This window comes from Lissotriton helveticus, chromosome 5_1 (assembly GCF_964261635.1).
Source record: "Lissotriton helveticus chromosome 5_1, aLisHel1.1, whole genome shotgun sequence".
Lineage (NCBI taxonomy): Eukaryota > Metazoa > Chordata > Amphibia > Caudata > Salamandridae > Lissotriton > Lissotriton helveticus.
The window spans coordinates 1532532118-1532557053 of NC_136065.1; the positions used below are offsets into that span (position 1 = coordinate 1532532118).

Consider the following 24936-nt stretch of genomic DNA (forward strand, 5'->3'; position numbering starts at 1 on the left):
ACACGCTGAAGTGGAGTAAAATTGAAGAAAACCTCCTTTTCACTCGAGTAATTCAGACGGATTTTAATGAGATCCTGTCCTGTCGAAATCTTTTAACGAATAAACCTCAAGTAGTCAAAGCATTTACAGCAATCTTAGAGGGCATTAAGACACAAACACAACTGATGGTTTGATAAAAACTGCTGAAAAGCCTGGGTAAATTTTCGTAATGCACTAAAATCAAGACCAAGGGATAAAATAAAAAATCTGAGAGGTATTTATAAAAGGGAGAAAAGAAGGATAGCGGCTACGCTAATGACTCCAAACCATTCGGGGAAGTCATCAACCTTCCATTCTTACAAGAGGAAGGTAGCCCTTCCACAGATGTGTTTATAGATGAAAAGACTTGGATTAACCATTTCCCAAAAATCTTCCAAAGGCATAATATAAATTTTAGTGATGGACTGGAGGTCACCCAAAGAGTTATCTCGCCTTTAGACTTTACTATGGGTGAGATAGAACTCGCATTGGCACAAGCAACATCGCTAAAGGCACCAGGCCCTGTCGACATATTCTTAAATAACAGTGACTTCTATGTCCCCCTACTGTTTAATACTATTGGCGTCATCAGACCTCATTTATCCTGGAAACAGTCAATAAGTGTACCTATTTATAAAAAAGGCGATGGCACTGACCCTGCCAATTAAAACCCAATTGCGCTAATTGATAGTAAGGCTAAGATAATGGGTCATCTACTACTAAATAGAATGGAAGATTGGGAAGCTGAGAATGAGATCCTTGCGGATGTACAGTATGGGTTCAGGAAAGGCAGTGGGACGGTGGACCAATGTCTGAACTTGGCCCTTTTAGCAGCAAAGTATACACAGGCCAAGCAAAAGAACCTTTTTATGGCATTTATGGATATCTCATCCGCTTTTGATTGTGTCAATCATAGCAAGTTGTGGCTCATTATGGAGCAAATGGGTGTGGAGGCACCAATAATCTGTTTTATTCTATAGTTATATGAAGGTGCTACTGCAAATGTCCACCATGGTAGGCATGGTGAATGTACTAGACCTTTTAACATTACAAATGGTGTAAGACAGGGCTGGGTGCTCGCGCCATACCTGTTTTCACTGAATACAAATAAATTATATGACCACCTGGTAGATAAGGTAATTGACACTCCGAAAGCTAGTGCTACCCCATTACCCATTTTGCTCTACGCAGAGGACGTGGTCCTTTTAGCAAGAACACATTTAGCCCTACAAAATTGTAACACTAATTATGTGTCTTTTATGAAAAATCTTGATCTACGTGTCAACAGAACGAAGTCCTTTATAATGTGTGTTGGGAAAAGTAAAAAGAAAGTTACTTATGCCACTGAAGATAGAAAAGTTGACATTGCAGACAATTTTTCATATTTGGGTATTGTCTTTGACTCAAGATTAAACTGGAATATGATGGTGAACTCTAGGGCTACTTAGATGAACAAAAGTATAGCCGCAATCTTTAGGTTTGTGAGGAATCTGGGAAATAAACCAATACCAGAGATCATTAAAATCTATTGTGCAAAAACAGTCTCAATGGCAACGTACGGTGCGGCAATATGGGGTATAGTTAATGTCCCAAAAATAGAGGATGGGTTTGCAAAGAGGTTATTGTCCGTACCAAAGGCCTGCATAAATGCAATTACTCATAATGAACTAGGCCCACCCTACATTATGGATACAATCAAACTGGCCCCTTTGTTGCTCTGGTTGTCGAAATGGAAGGTGGTACAAATAAATCAATCCTAAATGACATTATGAAATTGGATCATGGATCTAAAATTTCTTGGCTACACTACAAAAAGAGCACTCAACAAAATGTTTTCGAAAAGAATACGAACATGAAAGGTGGGTTGAAAATAAAGATATACCCACAGTAATTGCATACAATAATAAACCGTCCTTGCGCCACGGCCCATCATCATATCTTTCCTTTGTTGGTAATAACCGCCATTCCTATTTTCTAACGAGATTCTGCTTAGGTTATATAACACTTATTTTGGGCTATTCTGCAAATGTGTTCTCTTTGACTCAATTGGTATGTTGCCCCTGTGAAACAATCAATTGTACATATATTATTTTTCTGTTGTTTTTATGAAAAGGAGAGAACAAGATTTATTATTCCACTTTTGCAGATATTTTGCTTGCGTAAGTACACCCTCGCATTGACTGTTATGTTAGAACTGGAAACACCATATGTATGTTTTGCGATGGCCTCATTTTTATGTGCAATCATATATGATTAAATTTGTATCTACGTATAACAAATCCAGAGAAATAAGTTCCCATGGTGATATAACATAAATTAATTATTTCAATGAATCATGCTGCTAACAGGTTTTTATGGAAATGTTTTTACGAATGTATGTCTTTGACGTTAATTTATTGAAATATTTGCTGTTTTGTGTGTGTACTTTTTATGCATTTGATTTTAAATGCAAAATAAAGTGCTGATTGATTGATGTAATTTTGTTTACCGTGTGTGGGAAATTTTTATTTTATTTCAACTTCAGAAAAATAATTGTATTGTATTTTTATGTATTCAAAGTAGTGACATTTTAATTTAAAACTAACATTCATATTGTAATTCTTTGTGTTCTACATTATTATTATTATTAAATTGATTCTTGGTGTAGCGCATGGTTATCCTTAGGCATCCCAGCACTGGTTGCGACCAAAAGCATATTCTGGAAAAGCCAAGTCTTTAGTTGTTTCCTGAATGAGAAGTGGTGGGTTGTGGATCTAAGCTGTAGGGGAAGTGAGTTCCAGAGAATGGAGGCATTGTATGAAAACATACCTCCCCATGTTATTACTTTCCGGATTCTCGGAACCTTGGCTAGGAACAGATTAGCATATCTTAGGTTATGCATGGGACGATGGAAGGACAAAAGGGTGGAGTGAATTTTGGGGCCTAAGCCCAGAGGGTCTTATGTGCGATGCAGAGTGATTTAAACATTATGCGTTCAGAGATGGGAAGCCAGTGTAATGCCTTCAGTGTTGGCTTAGCCAATTGTTTTCTCGGGATGATATATAATAGACGGGCTTCACAGTTCTGTACCACTTGACGTTTTCTTATTATGGAGTTTGGGGTACCCAAGTATAGTGCATTACAATAGTACAGCCGGGGGAGTATCCGTGCTTGTACCATCGTTCTACGTGCTGTTCTGGGAGCAGTGGTAGTATTTTCCTTAGTTGCCGTAGGATACCAGAGCATGTGGCTGCTACTTGTACCGCTAGGTGGTCTAGTTTAAGTGACCTATCCAGCCAGATTCCTAGGCTCTTTATTCTATCTTTGGGTACAGGGGATGTGCCCAGGCAGTTCGGCCATTTTATGTCAGAGGGCCCACTTGCTGTTTTGCAGAGAATCATTAGTTCAGTCTTATCCCGTTGAGTTTGAGGTAAGATTGGTCCATCCAGATGGCCACCTTTGTCAGACATCCGGGGACACGCCGGTTGGAGTAACCATTGCGCTTTATTAGCTTCCTAATAATAATAATAATAATGTTTCAAGGTTGTCTGTGCTACGATCATGGTGGTTGAGGGCAACCACCAGTTGGGTGTCGCCGGCGTTTGTCTCTATCTGGGCTCCATGTGGGAGGACTAGCTCAGCCAGGGGTCTCAGGTACACGTTAAACAGGGTTGGGCTCAGCGAAGGCCCTTGTGGAACCCCACAGGTTAGTGGCATCTTCCTTGATGTGTGATTGCCTTCAAATACTTGGAATGTTCTGTCCGCTAGAAAGGACTCGATCCAGGAGAATGCGTTACCTGTCACTCCCACCTCTTTGAGTCTGTCTAGTAGAGTACCATGGTTTACAGTGTCAAATGATGCACTGAGGTCAAGTAAGGTGAGTGCCAGAGTGCCTCCCAGGTTGAGGACTTTCCTTGATTCCCTGTTATAAGAGCTGTTTCTGTGCCGTGGTTGGAACGGAAACCTGTCTGGGAAGTGTGTAGAATCTCATGGGCTTCAAGGTAGTTGCTGAGGGTGGTGTTTACGTATTTTTCTAAAATCTTTCTGAACAGGGGAAGTAGTGATACCGGGTGGTAGTTGCTCCAGGTTCCTGAATTTAGGTTGGGCTTCTTTAAGAGTGCTTCAACCATGGCGTGTTTCCAGCTCAATGGTACTGTCACGGTGGTTAAGGATAGGTTAAGGACTTCGAAAAGTGCTGGTAGTGTGGTCTCCTTTACCTTATGCAGCAGGCGCACTGGAGCAGAATCGCAGGGGGATCCCGATTTAACTTTTGTGAAAAGTGTGGAAAGGGTATTCATATGCAGGATTGGGAGGCCGCTCAGAATATTTGAACCCTCCCTAACACTTTCCCCTTTTATACTAGTTTTCCGTCTGCCGAGGCAGGAGGAAGGCATTATATATGTCAAGGATTTTGGTGTTAAAACACTGTGCCAATTCCCTACACACCTGGGGGCTGATTCTGCGGGCCTTTCTGGCTGGGGACAGAGTGATAGTTTTTTTTTGCTATTCTGTCGATTTTCCTAGGCGCATTGGCTGCCAGATTCATTTTTTCCTCATAGTATTGAGCCTGAGCTCTTTTGGTTTCTGTCTGATACATTTTTATCGCTTCTCTATACATATGTTTTTTCTCCAGGCTGTAGTCCCTCCTCCAGGCTCTCTCCATTTTTGCTTGGTCTCTCGTATTTGTACCATGGGAGTCTCTTTTCAGTGGGTTTCTTTGAGCTCCATTTGTATGGAATGGTGGCGTCGAGGGATGTTGTGATCCATTCTTTAAAATTGTCATTATGGGGTTGATGATTTCAAGGGTATTAGCCCAGACTTCGGGTTCTAATTTTGACCATGGTCGATCCCAGGTCTTTGAGGGCTGGTCATTTGCAGAAGTCCTTGATAGCTTCCAGATAATTGGTATTAAAAAATGGTCAGACCAGGGGACCGGGGAAGGATTGCTTATTGAGATATTATCTAAATTTGAAAATACTGGGTCTAGTATGTGGCCTATGTTATGAGTTGGGCTTGTGACTCTTTGCTTAAGTTGTAATGCCTGCATATTTTGTATGAGGCTGAGTGCATCACCTTTATTAGGGTCCTCAAGGTGTAAATTTAGGTCTCCTAGAATAGTGAAGATGGCAGCCGTGTTTGCCCTCATTGCCTGCTGTGTCAGTAAGGGAGTCAATGAACATTCCACATGGGCCGGACGGTCTGTATAGTAGAATACCTGATAGTGAGCATGTAGGGGTGAAGGTGAGTGCAAAACCCATGCTCTCAGTCTTGTATAATATCAGGTATGGTGCGTCCTTTTAAGTGGTCTTTGAGGATAATAGCCATTCCACCCCCCTTCCGGAGTGTCCTGTCTTTCCTCAATAGATGGTATCCTGGGGGGAGTGCTTTCACCACATCTGGGTCTGCATCTTTGTGCAGCCAAGTTTCTGTCAGGAACAGTGCTTCAGGCTGTTGTTCACTGAGTAGGATGTTAATTTCAAGGTAGTGTTTTGACAGGGACCAACAATTCATAAGAAGTAGCTTTAGTTCTGTAGTGATCTCTTTGTTAGCCAGGCGCTGCCCTGGGTGGTGCAGTTTGAACAGGCAGTTAGTGCAGGTATTGCTACTTGAAGTCAGAATATTGTGGTGTTTGCATTACTCATTGACAGGCGTCTGGAGTGATTTTAGCTGGTGCTCTGAATATGTCAAATGACTTGAGCTTAGTCCAGGGGTTCTGGCCCCTGGTCCCGGCATGGACGGGCTTGCCCTAAACGCGCCTTTGGTGTGCCGGCTGCGTGCGTCCTTGCAGCCATGCGACTCATATAGTCAGTGGCTCCACCTCCTGACCTCTGCCCTGCCTCCTAACGCCTTTTCCCTCCACACAAGCGGAACACTCCAGGGTGGACCGGGGATTAGGCAAATTAGCAGGAGAGCAGGAGTGCGGCGTAATTTACAGTTGGTGAGTGCTTTTAACCAAGATATTCTTTCAGTCTCGGGGAGTATTTAAAAACATAGCCAACAACTCGCTTATTAGAAGACTGCCTATCAGGGAGTGTTCCCTAACGAAAACCTCTCTCCTTCCAAGTCAGTTAAAAAGGATAAAAGCAGTCATCTACTACTCACTGGTTAAAAATGTCTCTCAGGAAGTGCTATGTGCAAAACAAAGCGTGCGCGATCTTGTCTTGTTGCAGCGTGAATGTTTTCTCTTGTGCTTACTAGTCGCTGCGCGTCTACTCTGCTGTCTTGTTTTCGTCTGTCAGATTCCTTCTGACAGTGGTGAGTTTTTGGATACCGAGGCAGTAGCCTCATTACTCCACAATCATTTTGAATTTTTTAGTCGCTGTTTAGATTGTCTTATTGATGTGTGACGCTTTGTCACAGTTGAGGTTGCATCACATGGTCATCTCAGTGATGGGCCATGCGACTCATATAGTCAGTGGCTCCGCCTCCTGACCTCTGCCCTGTGCACTGTGCCCAGCCTCCTTACGCCGTTTCCCCCCACACAACCGGAACACTCCGTGGTGGAGTGGGGATTAGGCGAACTAGCAGGAGAGCAGGAGTGCGGCGTAATTTACAGTTGGTGAGTGCTTTTAACCAAGATATTCTTTCAGTCTCGGGAGTGTTTAAAAACATAGCCAACAACTCGCTTATTAAAACCATGTCTCTTAGAGAGTGTTAATAATAATAATGTCAAATAGGGCCATAAAGTCACTACTAGTAATAACTTTATGCTTGTAGTTGATGTTTCTACTACTGCATCCCATATTTCAGTGGGTGGAGACATGTAAGTCTACTCTTTTGAGTAACTTTACAATTGTAAATAGTAACTTTACACTCGTAAATAACAAATAGCCAAAAGAAGTAATGTTACAGAAAAATGTAAAAGCACATTTACTTGTAGTAAACTTACATATGTAGATGTATTCTTGTAAATAGGCCCTAATGGATTTTAAAGCCATGTTGGAAATTGAAACACAAAATCGCGAGTGCCAGAGGACTGAAAACCTATAGTCTTTAGAGGGCATCCATTTAAATAGTCCTAGAGTTCGATACACACTGATACCACAGCTGAGGTTCAGATAGACCTTCAGAGTGCATCACATCCATGCCCATATACACATGCTGCCAGGCCCATGGGCAAATAAACTACTTTGAGGCTACTGCCTCAGATGAACACCAAGCCAAGCAATTGTATCCAAGAAGCAAAATACTCAATTTACCAATGGTTTAACCCTTCTAGTTACCTCTGATTTACACTCTTGAGTTTGCTTTTCAGTTACACAGATTTCTGTCTTTACTTGTTTTTTTATCTTTTATGCATGCTGATTGCTTCTCTAGTGGGGGTAGGCTGTTACCTAAAAAGCAATGATGGAGATGATGTCACATCTTCATACTCTTCGGACGGAAGCCATGCCTGGACATTTGACTTACTGCACCTCCACTGGTTTTCTGCTTTTAGGAGTGACAATTATAAGCAGTAGGATGGCTGTGTGCGGCCACTTTATAGCTCTTGTACTGACTGTGCAGACTTGACCCTATAGGTGTTTGAGCCCACATAAGTGTTAACCACCAACTCTGTGCTCTGTATTTCTATAATAGCTTTTTGTTTACCAGCAAGTTTCAGCCATTGGTAAGAGACTTTTGGCCAGATGTAGGTAATCCCAGATTACCGATTCTTAAATAACGAATCATACCGATTCGGTATTTAAGAACTGGCAATCGGGATGTAGGTATTTTTACCGAATCAATTACCGATTCAGGAATATTCGGTAATTACCGAATCGGTATTTACCGATTCGGTAATTGCCATTGATTCCTATTGGACTTGAGGCCCATAGGAACCTATGGCAATTACCGAATCGGTAAATACCGATTCGGTAAAATTACTGAATTGACAAGGGGGACAGGGTATCACTTTGACACCCTGTTGCACCCCATATTCAGGCTTGTGTGCCATGTGGCACACATACATGCCCTCAGATGTGCATGTACACAGGAATTCGTTATTTACCATGCAATACTATTACATGGTAAATAACGAATTCTTAGGGGCCTGTGGCACTGTTTCCAGTGCCACCTACATATGGATTTACCGATTCGGTAAATTTACAGAATCGGTAAATTTACAGAATCGGTAAATTTACAGATTCGGTAAAATATAGGCCCCCTACATCTCAATCACCAAATACCGGTCGGTAACGGCTGAAATCGGCCGTTACCGACCCGTATTTGGTGACCTACATCTGGCCCTTTATCAACTACTTCTTCGCCCGAACCAGTGGAGTATAAATCTCATATAATATTATTCACTGTTTGGCGGGTCCTTCAGCGTCACCTTGAGTGTTTATGTGACCTGCATGAGGGACTACTTTACTACCACAACCCTTTCTGTCGCCTACCTAGCTTTATTGTGCTTGCGGTGCATGTGTTAGCACATTAAACCAGTGTTTAATTTATAAAATAATAAGTGGAAGGGCCCTGGCCAGGAAACCACGGCAGCCTGCACCACCCATTGCCCTGTCATCGCTGCCAAAACAACTACTAACCATCTCTCTCGCCTGCAATTGCGACAGTTCCGATTACTGCAGGTCCCCAAAACTAAAGGAAGGGCTGGGGAGGCAGGTGTTAGTAATTTTTTATGTATATTGTATTCATAAACAACCATTGTTCTACTTATCTCTAAATTATATGCGCAGCGCTGCCATGTGACATACTGTCCGGAAACCAATTAAGTGGCGGTGCTGAGCACCGGAAACTACCAGCTCAAATTAAGCACTGCATTCCTAGGCGTATTTTCTTTAACCATGTTTAACTGCAGTCTAAATACGTTACCCCGCACATAACAAATTTGGTACATGTGCCCCATTGATGCTGAAATGAAGGGCCTATCTAACTATATCTCAGCCCTATAATATAATTCGCGGAGGCATAGCAACCTGCAGCAGTCACTCTACTGCTCCCGGCCGGTAGTAAGGGTCAGCCTTTCGGATACTACACACCGCCAAGAACTTCCTTTTTCTCATTCTCATTTTTAACCAACCTGATGAACCAAGATTGCCAAATTAACAGAACAGGTTAAAGCAACGATACCAGTGGTCATTGCTCAAAGTCCAGTGACACAAACATAATAGGAATGGTTATCTTGCGACCTGAAATAAAACTGCTGGAATATTAGCTTTACTAAAAATCCAGTACCCATTAAAGAATGTTATGAGTAGACGCATCATAAACTGAATCGCTGTCCAAGCATGTTTATCCCATTTTGTACTAACAGCAAGAGGGAGACCTAACGAAAAAGATCTGAAGCCTAATACTGATCTTTCCACAATAATTGAAACTACTCGAAGCTTCTGTATGGCCTACTCATCGTCTGAAACCTAAAATAGGGGTCAGTAATAAGGAGGTAAACAGGACAAGTTTCAGCCAACAATCTGCTCTTGCTACGCAGTTCCTACTTCACACACCTCCTGCGGGAGGCCAAGTCAATGCAGCGCACAAGGGGAGCTTTGTGGTGCGCACATCAAGATGTTGAAAAGAACGGAAGTCAGGCTCAGTGAAACCTAGCCATAGACTTCCGCTTCAGAAATACATAAAGTTTGTGAAACCACGAGGGGAGGGGCAGTGAGGAAGGGCGACGCTCGATGTTACCAAACTGATGTTTCTAAAAGCAGTTTATCCGAGTAGCTGCATTTAATAGCATAAAATAAAGAATATTTACTCTTTAAATTCGTCCAAACAAACACTCGATTCGTTCAATAGGACTACTGCATGAACCTTCACGAACTTCAGCCAGAAAAAGTAGTGATTAAGGTCGCCCATTTTCTGGAAAAGTTGCTCTAGGTGGTGATGGAAAATAAGAGGAAGAAGGTATGAGTGGTGAAATCTATAGATCCACTGAGTACGCGTTTTTGTAACAAAGGTTGCTGTGGAAGTTTACCCCAGGACATACAGCCTTTGGGCTTGTGCAGCTGACCTATCAACGTTGTGTTTCTGCTTCAAAATGTTGCTGTATTTTGACTAAATGCCGCTGGAATGAAGCTAGCCTGGCTGATGAGGGTTGTTACCCCGACACCAGTCCCAGGATGCTTGTTTCTGGTGCAAAGAAGACCTGGCTTGGCAGTTTGGGCTGGACTGTTTCCATGAGGCACAGGGTGGCGAAGTGGGATAATGAATGATGATGGATTCAACCCAGATCTAATAGTGACTGGGGGTGAGTGTCTGAAAAGTTTCCGCGCTTCGTCTATCATCTCCTTATGTCTGTATTTTAAATGATGCCAAGAATGTTATCACCCATCACTTCAGGTTAGGGTTTCCAGATGACTCCATATCACCATGGAACACTTGGATTATGTTTTTTTTGACAAATCACTGCTTTCAGGTTGCTAATACAACTGGGTTAATTCAGCAGAAACAAGCATAGAATTGCTTTTTAAAGCCTGCTTTCGCAACAGTATGTCCTTGTGCCATGAGGGAACTTGGTATCCGTACTTAAGATGGGCTTTCTATGCAGAAATATATAGCCTTGAACAATGTGTTGGTAAGTTTAAAAGGTGGAAAAGGTTGAAGATATATCATTATCGACATCAGTGGCTTTCCCACATAGAGATGAAGTTAAAAGATCGATGGATCTGGCTGCTGAATGGAGGGACATAGTGGAGGAAAGGTGGTTACACAATAAGCTTCTGTTTGGCCGAAAATGGAATATTGCCAAAGTACTCAAGAAGAACCCTATTTGACATTTGGTGATCAATGTGTTGGATGATATGCTCCACAGCATGAGTCTTCTGAAGAGTAAATGATTTGGGTCTGCTAAAACAAGTCAATAAAGTACCTCAATGTACTGATGGGTGAAGGGCTGAAGGCAATAAAAGGGTCATCTGAACAGAAATATGTACTTTACTGAATTAACCTTGAAGGCGGGCTTCACCTTCAAGCTGGTCTTAAATTATCAAAGGTATTTTATTTACGACCTCCTACACGGTGCACATCTACTTCCCACTTTCCAAAACTGCCCTAAACTCTGGATATCCGGGAACCAATAATAATAATATACACCTCCCTGGATGGGTATCCACTGCATAGATCTCTTTGTGACATGCAGGGTGCTCTTGGAGGCTGGAGGAGGGTAGAAACTCAGAAAGTTGTTCACACGTTAACAGTACACTATGAATGCACTGTCAAGTCAGAGCTGTAACTCCATAAAAGTAAACGAAAATTAACTCAATACCATAGTAAAAACGAGTGCCTAAGCAATTCTACTGTACACATGGGATCACAGACTTTCAAAGCTTTCTAAAGCAGTAGCTACTTTCCCACGCAAAGCGTGTAACACAGAGACACCTACATGTCCAGAGAGCAGTGTGGCCTAACCCCCATACATCTGACTCAATGTTTAAAAAGTTCTGCCTGTCCAGAAGTGTTGCTTCATGTGTAAATTACCACGACTTAGGCCAACATGCCAGTCTGTGCTGGACCCTGCAGATGTGAGTGGTCCTCTCCCGAATAAAGCCAAAGACCAGGCGCAATTGGGTGTCGCTGGCGGAGTGTTGCATTGCCACAGCAATCTAGATGGGAGGTGGCCTTGGAGAAAGGAGAGCACCTTGGATGGTCCTGCTGAAATTATTTCTTGAACTCTTTTCTTATTATCATCGGTTACTACAGTGTTGTTCTACAGTGTTGTTCTTGATCACAGCAGTGACAGGAAGAACACAATTGAAGCGGTGGCTGGGCTTGTCAGCTTACCGCCTTGGGCGCTTTTTAGTTTCAGGAAGTGGGTCTTTAGAAACAGCATTCACAGCAGCTGAGGCTGTGGTACTTGACCTGATTAAAATAGGTTCTAAGCACACACATCAGACTGCCTCTCTCTCCTCAACGATGCAGCAATGGTAGGTGTGAGAAGCTGGCCTGGTATATGATGTCCATTAATGTGGGCACCTTGCACCAGTCCAGACAACCCTGATGGTGATTTAATAGGACTTAGACAACCTTAAAAAGCTCTCCAAGTGGTAGCTGTGGAGAGCAGCCTTCAGGCTCAGTCCAGAAGGAGTGTAAAGCAGCTTGTTTTACCAGAATGCAATCTTATAGTATAGATTAAGTGAAAAAGAACCACACAAAGTAGGTATAAAAATATGTATTTATTATATGGAGAAGTGTAGCTCAATGGTTAGAGCGGCAGACCCTGATGCAGAGGTCTAGTCCGGGACCAGGGTTCAATTCCCCGCCTCGGCGGGTCTTGGGCTCAAAATTCCACGGACCTGATAATTTTCACCTCGGTGCCTATTCCAATCATGGAATCCCACTCTGCAACTCTGGGCAATAGCTTGCTTAATCTCCACAACGGCCCCATAACGCTAAGGATGCCTGGCCTCCACCTTGGGGGTGCCCAGGTGTGGACACCTCACAGGGAAAGCGAGGATGGGTTCCACAGCGGTATTCGTAGAAGCGCCTTGAGACCCTTGCGGGTGAGTAGTGCGCTATACAAAATCAATTTACAATTTACATATAACACTCTCTAACACATAGAAACATCTCCTACCAAGAGATATGCATAATTCGCACAATACTTTCACAAAGAAACACAGTAAATAGCACAAAATACACAGTGGCCCCAGGGGGACCAAATCATATACTAAGAAAATGGTATAAGAAGCACGACTGGAGTCAAGACAGTGTCGAGAGGACGTAGAAGTGCTGGGGGCCCAAGGAATCACCCAAGGTAAGCGTGCTCCGTATAACTCTACGTGTAAGTTGTGGTTGGATTTTTAAAGATTACTGACCCTTCCCGGTGGACCCTGAAGAAACCCTGTGGAAGACAGAAGGTTGGAGAGCCACCCTACCCGTGAATACCTCAGTACCCATGTTACCTACACAAGGGAAACCGGGTGCATATGTGTGAAGTGGTGTTGGAAACCGTCGTCGTTTCCAATGGAGGACTTCTGGAAAGTGCCACTTCTGGAAGAGAAGAAAGCGTCCGGTGGAATCCGAAGATGGATTCTTGATGGGAGGTACCTGCAAGCAGTGGGGGACAGAGTCTTTGTCACTCAGGAGTGACCAGGAGACTTGGAAGATGAATGCCCTCCAATGCCGGGTCGTGCAGTATGGATGACGGTGACCTTAACTCTGCAGCTGTGAGGACCAGGCGATGCTGAGGAAGACCAGGAGCTGTGCACCAGCTGTCCAATGAAGGATGTCGAGTGCTGAGGGGTCGGTGTCCGGTGGGAGAGCCAAATAGCCTTGGCAAAGGCAAGCCACGTAGGAATCAAAGAAGGAGCAACGTCGGGCCCAGCAAAGTCCTGGGGACTCACCAAAGGCAAGGGAGTCAGGGCAGGCCCCGAGCAAACAGGGGATCCCAAGAGAAGCAAAGGTGACTCTCCAATGGATAAATAACAAAGGGATCCCTTTTTCTGGTTTTAATAGTAGCTGGGACTAAAGATATAGTCCCCCTACTCAACCTGGTTTTATGGTAATTGTGTCAGGAAAATGAATGTTAGGAGTGTTGACCCACAGAATAACAAATTTACAATTCTACCATGGTTGGAACAATGTATAAACAATTCTATGGCAACCAATTGTGATACAATTTCAACAAAGAATGAAAGAATGAAATAGAGGAAGGTTTTGCACTTTATGCAATTTATTATAAAAAAGTTTTTTTTTGTTCTGCTTGTATTTTCACAGTGTAGTTAAAATCAAGTTTACATACAATTTATTCAAACATCACATTACATATGTGATGCTTGAATAAATTTCATTCTTTCATTCTTTGTTGAAATTGTATCACAATTGGTTGCCATAGAATTGTTTATACATTGTTCCAATGTTGACACAATTACCATAAAACCAGGTTGAGTAGGGGGACTATATCTTTAGTCCCAGCTACTATTAAAACCAGAAAAAGGGATCCCTTTGTTATTTACCGATTATCGACCCATTCCCTTTTTTCCTTAAAGGGTGCCTCCCAATACAATTTTTGTGACTCTCCAATTTACCCACAGGCCGGAGGCACAGGAGTCGCAAGAGGACCTCAAGCAGCTCACCAAGGGATTCAGGCCACAATGCGGTGTGGCTGAAGATTCTGGTCACAGGAGATGCTCGAGGTTGGGGCTTCTTGGAGCTCAAAGATCTTCTTGGAAAGAAGTCAACAAGCTTAAGTAACTGCATGTTAATGCGGTGCACAGGGGTTCGGTTATTGCAACCCCCACGAGGAATACTGGCCTCAAACTTGGTGAAAGGGTAGAGCAGGCCTCTGGAGCTGGTACCTGCCAATGCAGGGGAGAGACTCCTTCACTCAAAGGGAGATTTCTTCAGGTGTTCTTGATGCTTCCAGGCCTTGGAAGGTTCCTGTATGATGCACAGGCAATGCAGCAGACTGGAAGGGAGACGAAGTCAGGCCCAAACGAAGTCCAGCGAAGTCCAGAGTGCCCAGACTGTTGAAGTGCAGTGGAATCTGATCTGAATCTTATCCCACGACGAATCTAGGGACCTACACCCAGGTAAGCACTAAAGTACCCTAGGGAAAGGGTTGGGAAGATTCAGGGGACCCTCCTAGGGGAGGCTATGGACAGGGGGGAGGTTACTCCCATGTCCTTTGTCGAGTTTTGCGCCAGAGCGGGTGCCAACTACTCCCAGAACTGGGTTGAAATGAACCGTGCACACGGACACCAAATGTGCCCCTTATGCAGACTGAGTGGCGCTGGCAAATGCACCCAGCCCAGCCCAATACACTAAATCCTGTCTGGGAGGTGATCACACTTCCCTGTGATAGGATGCCTGTTGTTCTGCCTTCCCCTACTGGAGCTTGGCTCAGCAGCAGGAGGGCAGAAATGTGTCTCTGGTCGGCAGGAACCATTTTGTGCTGTCTGGGTCAAGAAGGCTGGTACTGGGAACACCGAGAGCCTAACGGAGGGCTTTTCCAGTGCTTGGAATCATACCTTCCACACCGTTTACAGTGTGAGGGTATGATTCCAACATGTTTGATACCAATCATGATAGGATTCATTGCAGCCGGTTTCGAGGCGGCCATCGCGTTATTATGCGGTGCCCCTCTATATAGTATATGGCTGCTTCACTGACAACCTGGGAGAATGGACTCCGTAGGCTGCAGGGGTGTCCTGCTCATGCAGGGGCACCCTCTCACTTAGAACCAAGCACCCTGCTAACAGGATTGCAAAAGGCCTGCTATGTAGGTGACTTATAGGTTGCACTTAATACCTATAAGTCACCCATATAGCAGGCCTGACTCTAGATATAGTAAACCTATATCTTTAGTAAGTGGTGTCAGCACCAACTTACACAGGCTGCAATGGCAGGGCTGTAGTTCCATTTTGAATGGTCTCTCATGGGTGGCATAATACGTGCTTCAGCCCGTGGGAAACCTCTGGAGTACCTATGCCCTGGGTACCTTAGTACCATATACTAGGGACTGATAAGGGTACCCCCAGTAGCCAATCTGGTATGCACCTAAGTATGGAACACAACAGTTTAGGGAGAAAGAAGATAGACTGGGGTCCTGATTAGCAGGATTCCAGTCAGACTAATCAAATACAACTTAGCACCAGGCAAAAAGTGGGGGTAACCATAAAAGCAGACCCTACTTTCCTACTGCAGGTCTTTTCCACAGTACTGGAATATTGTCCCTTCTTCAGGGCAAACAACCACACTTTATGCGTCTGGTTCTGTCCTTTCCTCTGTGCACATGCACAGAGCTTCTTGGAGTCGGAAGGTGAACTTGGATACCCAGCTCACAGGGCATCGTATATGTTAACAGTGGCAGCTAGTATCAGGACAACTTGCCACTAAGATTGATAGCCACACTTTATTCAATGTCAAGTGAATCATCCCAAGTGTACAGTTCTTTTCCATGAAAACCAACATCTCACAATGTGCACAGTCCCTCTATTTCCAAGGTGATGGCAGGCATCGCTATCATGCCCACTAGGTATGTGAATCTGCTCTGGTGCTCCTACGGACAATCACCTCTCCTTGCCACATCTGGACAAAGAACTGGGGACAAGGGGTGGGGAAATGAGCAGGCACAGCTCTCCTTAGTCAAGGTTTTTGGTAGTAGCCTTGCACCTGACCAGAGTAATTTGTTTGGGTGCTCCTTCTCTCAGACCACATGTTTGCCAATTGGAACTGGATTCATCCTTGGAACGTGAACACAAAGAAGCCTTCTTGCCACATTCTGACTGCTAGAAATTAGGGAATTATTTGAGGTACTAACCACATTTCTTGTTATGGTGAATCAATAAAGTCACTAAATTAAGCTGACCAACTGCCCCCCCCCCACCCCTGCCCCCGATAGCTATGGCACAGATCAGACAGGCTTAACTTGGAGGCAATGGGTTAAGTATTTATGTTGTACTAAAACAGTAATAAAGTGGCAATGCAAAACAATAAATATCCCAAAATGAATTAGAAAAATAAGCGGATGAATGTTCCAGCTGACAACAAAGAATCTGTAGACAAATCTCTGGACAATATGTGTAGGTGGACATTCGAACCGTGCATCAAACAATAGGAAAGACAGACATGCTCATGCGGAGACCTCTGCAGCGTCTGCTCAGCTGAAATAAGACTACAGCCTGAATCGATACCTGAATTAGGTGGGATTAGAGTGCACACTAATGACCCCCAACTGAGGGGAACAACGTTAGACAAATCTCTGTAGGTATAAAACGCCTGATAACAGACCATACCTCCTACCAAAGACATCCCTATTACTGCACCAGGCTGTGATAATTGCAAGTAAATCCCCACTCAAGCATCCCCCAGGAGCACTCGGAGGAGCCCTTTTCAGAAGCGTTAGTACATTAAGAAATGACATTTAAAACAATTATCCATAAAAAATAGGCACTCAGGACAGATGCACATGCTTGGTGCCATACAATAACAATAGCTAGTAGAAAAGGTGTTCACCCGAACAGTAACCATTACAGATATATATTGTACCTCTATTATATCATAACATACTCATTTGTAAAGTGGTTTAACATCTTTCTGAGATTATGTTTGTGCCACAGAATAATCTAAATGAATTAGACCTCTCACAAACTATTTCATAGATTGTTATTTCAAGTTTGCAAGTCTTATATATGCTGATAGTTTTTATGTAGGATTTTTATTATTTTTTTTATAATTTTCCGTACAATAAATACTGAACCAAGTGGTTGCTAAAATGACACGATGGTGGTAATCGCGCATGAGCACAATATGACTACTAGGTAACAAAAGTTGTCAAAAGGTTTCAAACGTAGTTAGAAGGATTCTGTGAAGCAGGGGAGCAAATTACAGAGTATATTTTTATTGTAGCAGAAGCACCTCAAACACAAGGAGCTGGATATAGACATAGAATGAAGTATGGGATACGGTTGTGTCAGGAATACAGACACCATATAGCAATGGGGAAGATGGTAATGGAAATATCTAATTTCAAGGACATTAAATGACACAACGCAGACTTTTGCAGTTGTGCCTGCTTACACATACTTACACTTTGATGTGTAAGGAGGCGAGTTTGCACCAGTAACTTCTTGAGGTTCCAGGCAAGAAGCATTTTGGGGCACCTAGTTTGGAACAACTTTGAATTTATTTCTCATTTTCAGCCAATCCAAGCCCTCATGGTGCTCAATAACCTTGAATTATATGTTAAACTTTCAGAAACAGGTGCATGCAAAAACAACCAAATTCCCGTGCTGCCTGGAGTAAGCCAGGCAAATACTTCAATTTCCTTTTGCGCTTGGACCTCAGTTTAGACCAAGCCATATGCAAATCAGTCTTGACCCTGCTCCAATAAGAACAGTCTAGCCCGTACTGCCAGGCCAGGTCCACCCTGAAACAGAACACAACCTAAAACCGGTTTCACCTTGATTAGCCTGATCCAAACTGCCTCACATTGTTAGTACTGGGACAAGGAGGACCCTAATCGGGGTAATGAAGATTACCAATAAGTAACCACACATTTCCAAGAGAAAACTGAAATGAATCTGGCTCCGCAGATGTCCTTAATCCTCACTAGTGGTCACAAATATAAAAATAATTTATACTGATGTTCTCCCTCACTTGCAATAGAAACACATGGTTAACATTAGTGGTACAGAGCATTGTACTCATTAAACTTGGCATATTTTTACGTTTGATAGTTTATAATGGTCGATAAGGCATTTCTGATGAGTTTTCTAAGCTATAGGTCCCTATTTATGGTTAAGAGGAAGAACCGTGCACATATTATCCATTACACCTCTCCAATTCCTACAATCTACCAGGGGCCTTTATCAGGACCAATGAAGGAAGGAGTTGGGATATCTTGTGTAATGAAACTTGAAAGCAGCTTTGAGTGATGGATCAGGTTTGTAGTGTGGGGAAAACACTTTTGTTGCAGTCAAGGTTCCTACAAGAACTCTGGTGTGGACACATTATTACAGGAAGAGCGAAAAGGGAAGGTGGAGATGCTAATTGCGTGTACCCATTAGGAACAAATCTCGTCAGATGTTTTTTTTTACTGCTGTCTGAATTTGGTGATCGACATTAATATCCTAGTGATCTAAGTACACTAAATAATAATAAAAAATAATAATAATAATACTAAGTACACTCTTCACTGCAAGCAGAGCACATAAGAACTAGTAAAAGTTACAGAACCTACTCTTTGACCACGAATGCCATCGCAGGGATGGCTGCCTTATCACACACCCCTCACAGGACGTGGCTATTTTGTATTAGCAGGTCATGGAAGGGCAAGGAGTGGAAACAACTGAATAGAGGAGGTAAATAGGTCATTGGCTCATTCCACGCCATTGGAGAATCCACCGGTGGAATCACTTATGACATATCATGTCTTACCAGCAGAACATCCAATAAAGGCAGAAGTACCACCTCTGGCACAACTACCACCCACCTCCAAATCAGCTGTGCGGTTCTAATTTAATTGAGATGAGTACTGGCCAAAGCGCCACTGCCTCATACCTATTATAGAGTGAAGAGTGAAATTACCTCAGAAAAGGTGGCTAGACTTTAGAAGAGCTTCCTCCCCTATACTACATATGCATTACCATGAGAAATGCATCAAGTCAAGATACTCTGGATTTGAAGACGCAGTGTTGGTATGGAGAGCCCCCTCTGAAAGAAACAATCATGAGAATAGTTATGCTGCCTATACCTCTCTGGAACCGCCTGCCTAAACCTCTATGGAACTAGGCTACTACGTTTGGATCTCTCATACTACACCAGGTATTGAATCCATCTTCCATCCTGCAATGGAATTCAGGTTTAGCCTCCATACCGGATACTTCTTGTACATCAACAACAGATGAATTCCAGTGCAAACATCACAAGAAGTTACTGGATGCCAGTACCTCAGACATGAAGCACAAGACTTGTGCTGATCACACACCATGAAATGCTTGCTGCATACAACTGACTGTTTAAATCCTGTTGTAGCAGAGCAAGGCACTTTCTGAACTATCCAATCGATATTGAGTCAAAGAACAAGCTCCTTCCAGGAAGGGGGAGTAGCGAAATAAAAAGACAGTATCGCCCAAAAAGGAGAAGTGCTGGAGAAGCTGATTGCATTGCACTGCCTGCTAACCAACAAAAAACAGATATTGATAGTTGCAGTTGGTGATGCATAAATAGGTGATTGGAGCTCAAATGCTCAGAGTGACAATCATGCATTAATCCCTTGAATGTACTTTAGAAGCAACAGCCTTACAATTGGAGAAGCTTTTTCTGGCCATGTCCGCCAACGCAGATATTACCCATCAGCTGTTAAGAGGGAAAGCAATAGCTATCAGGTGTAACAAAACTGGTGCAATGAAATGATCTTATTTTCAGTTCCAACTAATGCTACTCCACTATCGAATCCAGATTTGAACACCTCACAAATAGGCAAACAGACACTGTTAGAACGCAGAAGTCTCTACATAGGCATAACTTGCCACTCCTCCTTCACATTCAATGGTAGGTTTCCGAACAATGCTTCTTAGGCACTCTCTCTTCCTTTGTGTTAATGACTTGTGTGAATCCATTTAACTTTCCCAGCAACATAACAAATATGACCTTATAATATTCTTAGCATTTGCCTTACTGGTGCGACTTAAAATTATTCAAAATTAGGGGCCATATTTACAAGTTCTGACGCATCTCTGTAAATCAGCAGGGATGCGCCAGAACTGATGCGTCACACAATTCCCTCCTTGCGCCACCACAGATGTGCCGCATTTACAATGCGGCGCACCATGGTGCAAGGAAGGGCAGATGTGTGACGCATCTTGTGGCGTACGGGCGGGGCATTGCTGGAGTCGCGTCGCAAGAGCGACGCAACTCCTGCAATGCACAGGGGCCACCCATACATAACGTGGTGCGACACTCCTTACGCCTGCTTCAAGCAGGCGTAAGGATTTGACGCAGCAGCGTCGTAAAACTGACTCAGGGAAATCTTGTAGATTTCACAGCGTCAGTTTTACGGGACTTTCCTACGAGGGAACGCCCACCCTGCGACAGAACGCCCACATGAAACCTGGCAGAGGTTTCATGTGGCGCAGGGCTTTACAACGTGACGCATCTGCCTAGATGCGTCACGTTGTAAATAAGTCGCAACATGGTGCATTGTTTACGTCGCCGTTGCATCACAAAAGTGACGCAACGGCGGCGTAAAAGGGTCGCAAGGGGCTCGTAAATCTGCCCCTAGATATTTAAGAAGAATCCTAGCCAAAGATTCAGTTGTCCCCTCATCTAATCCCAACACTTACTTCTTTTTGCTAAACCATTGTCCTTGCTAGCGAGGGAAGAAATGCGTTACTTACCTGTAACTGCAGTTACCCAGTATTGGTTTCTTTCATAGATTCACATGCCTGAATCATTCCCCGTCGTCGGGATGAGAGTCCCCGGTACATAAGTAAAGTAATGTCCTATTAGACATATAGAGTAATAGTCCAAAGGCCTCACATTAGTAACATATCCAGGTCCTTTTATAATAAGGACCAAACTCTAGAGAACAACCAATCAGCTGCCACCTCTGAAACCTTCCTTGAAGGCGCTCTAGTCCCTCAGATTTTCGTAAGCACAGTGCTACATAGAGGTACAACTGAGAGTACTAGGTGAGCCCTTCCAAGGGAGGCGGGTGGATTGCAAGTGAATCTATGAAAGATACCAATATTGGATAACTGTAATTGCAGGTAATTAACACATTTCTTATCCAGTATTAGGGTATCTTTCATAGATTCACATGCCTGAATCAGAATAGAAAGCAATGATGAGCACATTTCCTTTTGTACAAAGAACATAAATGCACCAGTTAATAAATATATATCAACATTAAAATGCAAAGCAATAAGTTGCAAGTCTGGCAAAAGGTATAAAAGTAACAGAGAAATGTGCGTGAAAAAGAGAGAGAAATGCTGGTGGGAAGGAAGGAATGCTCACCTCTATCTAAATAGATGACGCAACACCGCCTGTCTTACTGCAGCATCCTTCATTAGCTCCATATTCAAACAGTAATGCTTGGTAAATGCATGTGGCGTCTTCCATGTTGCCGCTCTGCAAATGTCTGTGATAGGCAGACCTGCAGATAGAGCCATAGAAGTAGAAACTGCCCTAGTGGAATGGGCACAAATTCTTGATTGTAAAGGTTGACCAGCTTGTTGGTGACAGGAGACAATAGAACCAGAAATCCATATAGAAATACTTTGTTTTGGAAGGGGGAAACCCTTCCTAGGTAAACTGTAAGTCATGAAAAGTTGGTTGGACTTGCGGAAAGCTTTTGTTCTGTCAAGGTAGAACTTAAAGCAGCGTTTCAAATCCAGTGAATGTAGAGCTCTTTCAGCTGCTGTTTGAGGATTTGGAAAAAAAGTCTTTAAGACAATAGGCTCATTCAGGTGGAAGTCAGACGGGACTTTCTGAATAAATGTTGGATTAGTTCAAAGAATTACCCTGTCGTTCTTGAACTGAAGAAAGGGATCTTCTATTGTGAAAGCGTGAAGGTGACTAACTCGTCCTGCGGAGGCAAGGGCTAGAAGGAGTACAGTCTTCCAGGAAAGGAACTTGAGGTCAGCTCTGTGTATCGGCTCAAAAGGATGCTTCATAAGCTGAGAAAGGACTGTGTTGAGCTGCCATGTTGGAGACTTTACGGGAGGGAAAGTCCGAAACAGACCTTGGAGAAATTGCTTTATCAATCCATTTGACCAAAGAGAAGGTCCTGTAGAAGATCTCCTGAAACGGGATATTGCTGCCAGGTGAACTTTGATGGAAGCGTGAGCGAGGCCTGAAGTTGCTAGATGGAGGAGGTAGGGCAATATCTCTTCTGGAGAGGATGTGAAGGGATGCACCTTAGCTGATCTACACCAGATACAGAACATTTTCCATTTGAAGGAGTAAGTCCTGTTTGTACTATCCGTTCGAGCGCGAGATAGAACAGCTATGCAGTCTGGAGGAATGTTTAAGCCCTGAAATTCGTGGAACTCAGGAGCCAGGTCGATAATTTGAGAGATGCTGGATCCTGGTGTTGGACATGTCCCTGATCCATTGTGAGGAGGGATGGAAACTGTGTCACCAAAATTGGAGGTTGCAGAGAGAGGAGAAAGAGTTCTGTGAACCAATGTTGGTGAGGCCATGCTGGGGCTATTAGGATCAGCATGCAGGTCTCTGCCTTCCATCTTCCTGAGGAGCCAGGGAATTGGTGGAAAGGCGTAGGCGAATATGCCGAACCATGCTATTGAAAATGCATTCCCCAGAGATTCCTGTTGAGGATGCCAGCTTCTGAAGTGTTGGCATTTGGCGTTCTGATGTGTGGCAAACAGATCCAACAGTGGTTCGCCCCACTGAGAGAAGATGCTGTTGAGAGTATCTTGGTTTAACTCCCATTCATGACAGGTCGTCTGCAGCCTGCTTAGCGAGTCTGCCAATGTATTGTCTTTTCCTGGAACATACACCGCTCGCAGGGAACTTTTGTGCTGAAGAGACCAGTTCCAAATTTTCTGAGATTTTTTAGAGAGTGAGAGTGAACGAGTTCCTCCTTGCTAGTTCAGGTAGTGCATCGTTGTAGTATTGTCTGTTCTGACAAGCACTAGTGAACCTTTTATCCTGGGAAGGAAAGCCAGGAGGGCTAGATAGACAGCTCAGCTCTGAGCTCCAAAAGGTTTATGTGCAGCTTCCGCTCGGAAGACTACCACTTCCCGCTGATCTTAAGCTCCTGAAGGAAGGCTCCCCAACCTTCGAAAGAGACGCATCCGTGGTTATAACTTGAGGGAAGGCTTGAGATAGAAAGGATAGGCCTCGAGACAGATTTTGTGGCGGAGTCCATCAGTTTAGAGTGGCAACCATCTGAGGAGTCACCTGTATAATGTCGTCGAAGGATCCGTTGATTTGAATCCACTGAACGGAGAGAGCCTCTTGAAGAGGATGCATGCGGAGGCGACAATAAGGAACTAAAAGAATGCAGGAAGACATCATTCCGAGGAGGGATTTGAATAGGCGCACTGAAAGAGATTTTCTTCTGCGTACGTGTTCTGCCAAATGCAGGAGTTTTTGCTTTTGCTCCTGTGACGAGTAAGCTTTTTTCAGGACCGTATCCAGGACAGCGCCCATAAATGTTATCCACTGAGAAGGCTGTAGGACTGACTTGTCTGGGTTGAGGGTTAGACCTAATCTTTTGAAAAGCCGCAGACAGGCTTTGGAAGACTTTCTTGTGCTGTCGAGAGAGAGGGTGCCTTGACGAGCCAGTCGTCAAGATGGGGAAAGACCTGGTGATGTTGTTGCCTGAGGTATGCAGCCACTGGGGAAAGGCATTTTGTGAAGATGTGTGGGGCTGATTTGAGTCCGAGAGGCAGGACCCGGAATTGGTAATGTATGCCAGCCACAGCGAACCTCCGAAACTTTTTGTGCCTTCTGTGGATAGGAATATGAAAATAGGCATCTTGGAGGTCCAAGGATACCATGTAGTCGTTCGCATTAAGAAGCTGCAGGACTTCCTGAATGGTGATCATGCGAAATGATTGCTTTTTCAAGTATTTGTTTAGGCTCCTTAAATCTAGGATTGGCCTCCATTTCTTTTCCTTTTTGCGCACCAAGAAGAATCGGGAGTAAAAACCTTGTCCTCTTAGACAAACAGAAACCCATTCTATAGCTCCCTTCTGGATCATTGATAATATTTCCAGGAGTAAGAGGTGTAAATGTTTGGATATTCCTGTCCTTTTATGATTTGATTAAATATTTTTTATGTATTGTCAGATATGTTGTACTGATTGTTTTAAAATTTTACATGTAATAATAAAATGAAAATATTTTTTTAACCTTTTTTTTGTTTGTCAGTACACTGAGGCCTTGTTTATCAATTATATGTGTTAAACCTGACTCTAGACAGGTATTCAGTTGCCTAAGAATTGTTATTACTTAAAGTAAATGTTTCTGAGCCGTAAGTTGAGGAGGTGTTGGTGGTGGGGTTTGAACAAATTCTAGAGACTGTCCAAACTGCACCAGCTGGAGAACCCACCGATCTGTTGTGATCTGATTCCAATTTTGAAGATAGTGGGATAATTTGCCTCCTACTTTGGACGGTGGACAAGAAACAGAGACTGGCGGCAGAGAGAAGTCATTGGTGACGGGCGGAATCCTTCTGTCGTCTGGCTCTTCCACAAAAAGAAGACTTGTTGAACGAAGTCTGCCTCTGTTGTCTCTGCTGAAATTGTGGTCTGTATTGTTGGTTAGAGGAGGAGTAGGAAGACCTATACTGCTGGTAGCCTCCTCTATTAGAATATTGCCCTCTACCCCTTGAGCCTCGAAAAGGGGTGCTTTTATATTGAAGGGTACCCAGAGCTCTGACCGTATCTGTATCTTTTTAGATACCTTGGAGGGCCTCATCAATATGGGTACCAAAAAGGAATTGTCCATCATAGGACACGTCAAGGATTTTGGTCTGAATCTCCGTCCGGAATGTTGTTGCCTTAAGCCAACCATGGCGCTGCAGGA

General features: G+C 43.6%; 1 protein-coding gene and 1 long non-coding RNA gene across 7 annotated transcripts in view; one reads left to right on the top strand and one right to left on the bottom strand.

Moving 5' to 3' along the window:
* RASSF5 (Ras association domain family member 5) overlaps positions 1–24936 on the bottom strand; it is a 353379-nt gene that overhangs the window by 66799 nt on the left and 261644 nt on the right. The window contains exon 1 of one of the 6 annotated variants that reach the window (XM_078644576.1): positions 6100–6179. The exons of the other annotated variants lie outside the window; for them this stretch is intronic. The gene's annotated coding sequence lies outside the window, so the exon portion shown is untranslated. Of the gene's footprint in view, positions 1–6099; positions 6180–24936 lie in introns of those variants that run through there. 6 annotated transcript variants of the gene reach the window in all.
* The window catches only part of LOC144755537 (uncharacterized), a 338243-nt gene continuing 319758 nt past the window's right edge, over positions 6452–24936 (top strand). Inside the window, exon 1 of the long non-coding RNA XR_013594929.1 lies at positions 6452–6556. This is a non-coding gene — a long non-coding RNA (uncharacterized LOC144755537). The remainder of the gene's footprint in view (positions 6557–24936) is intronic.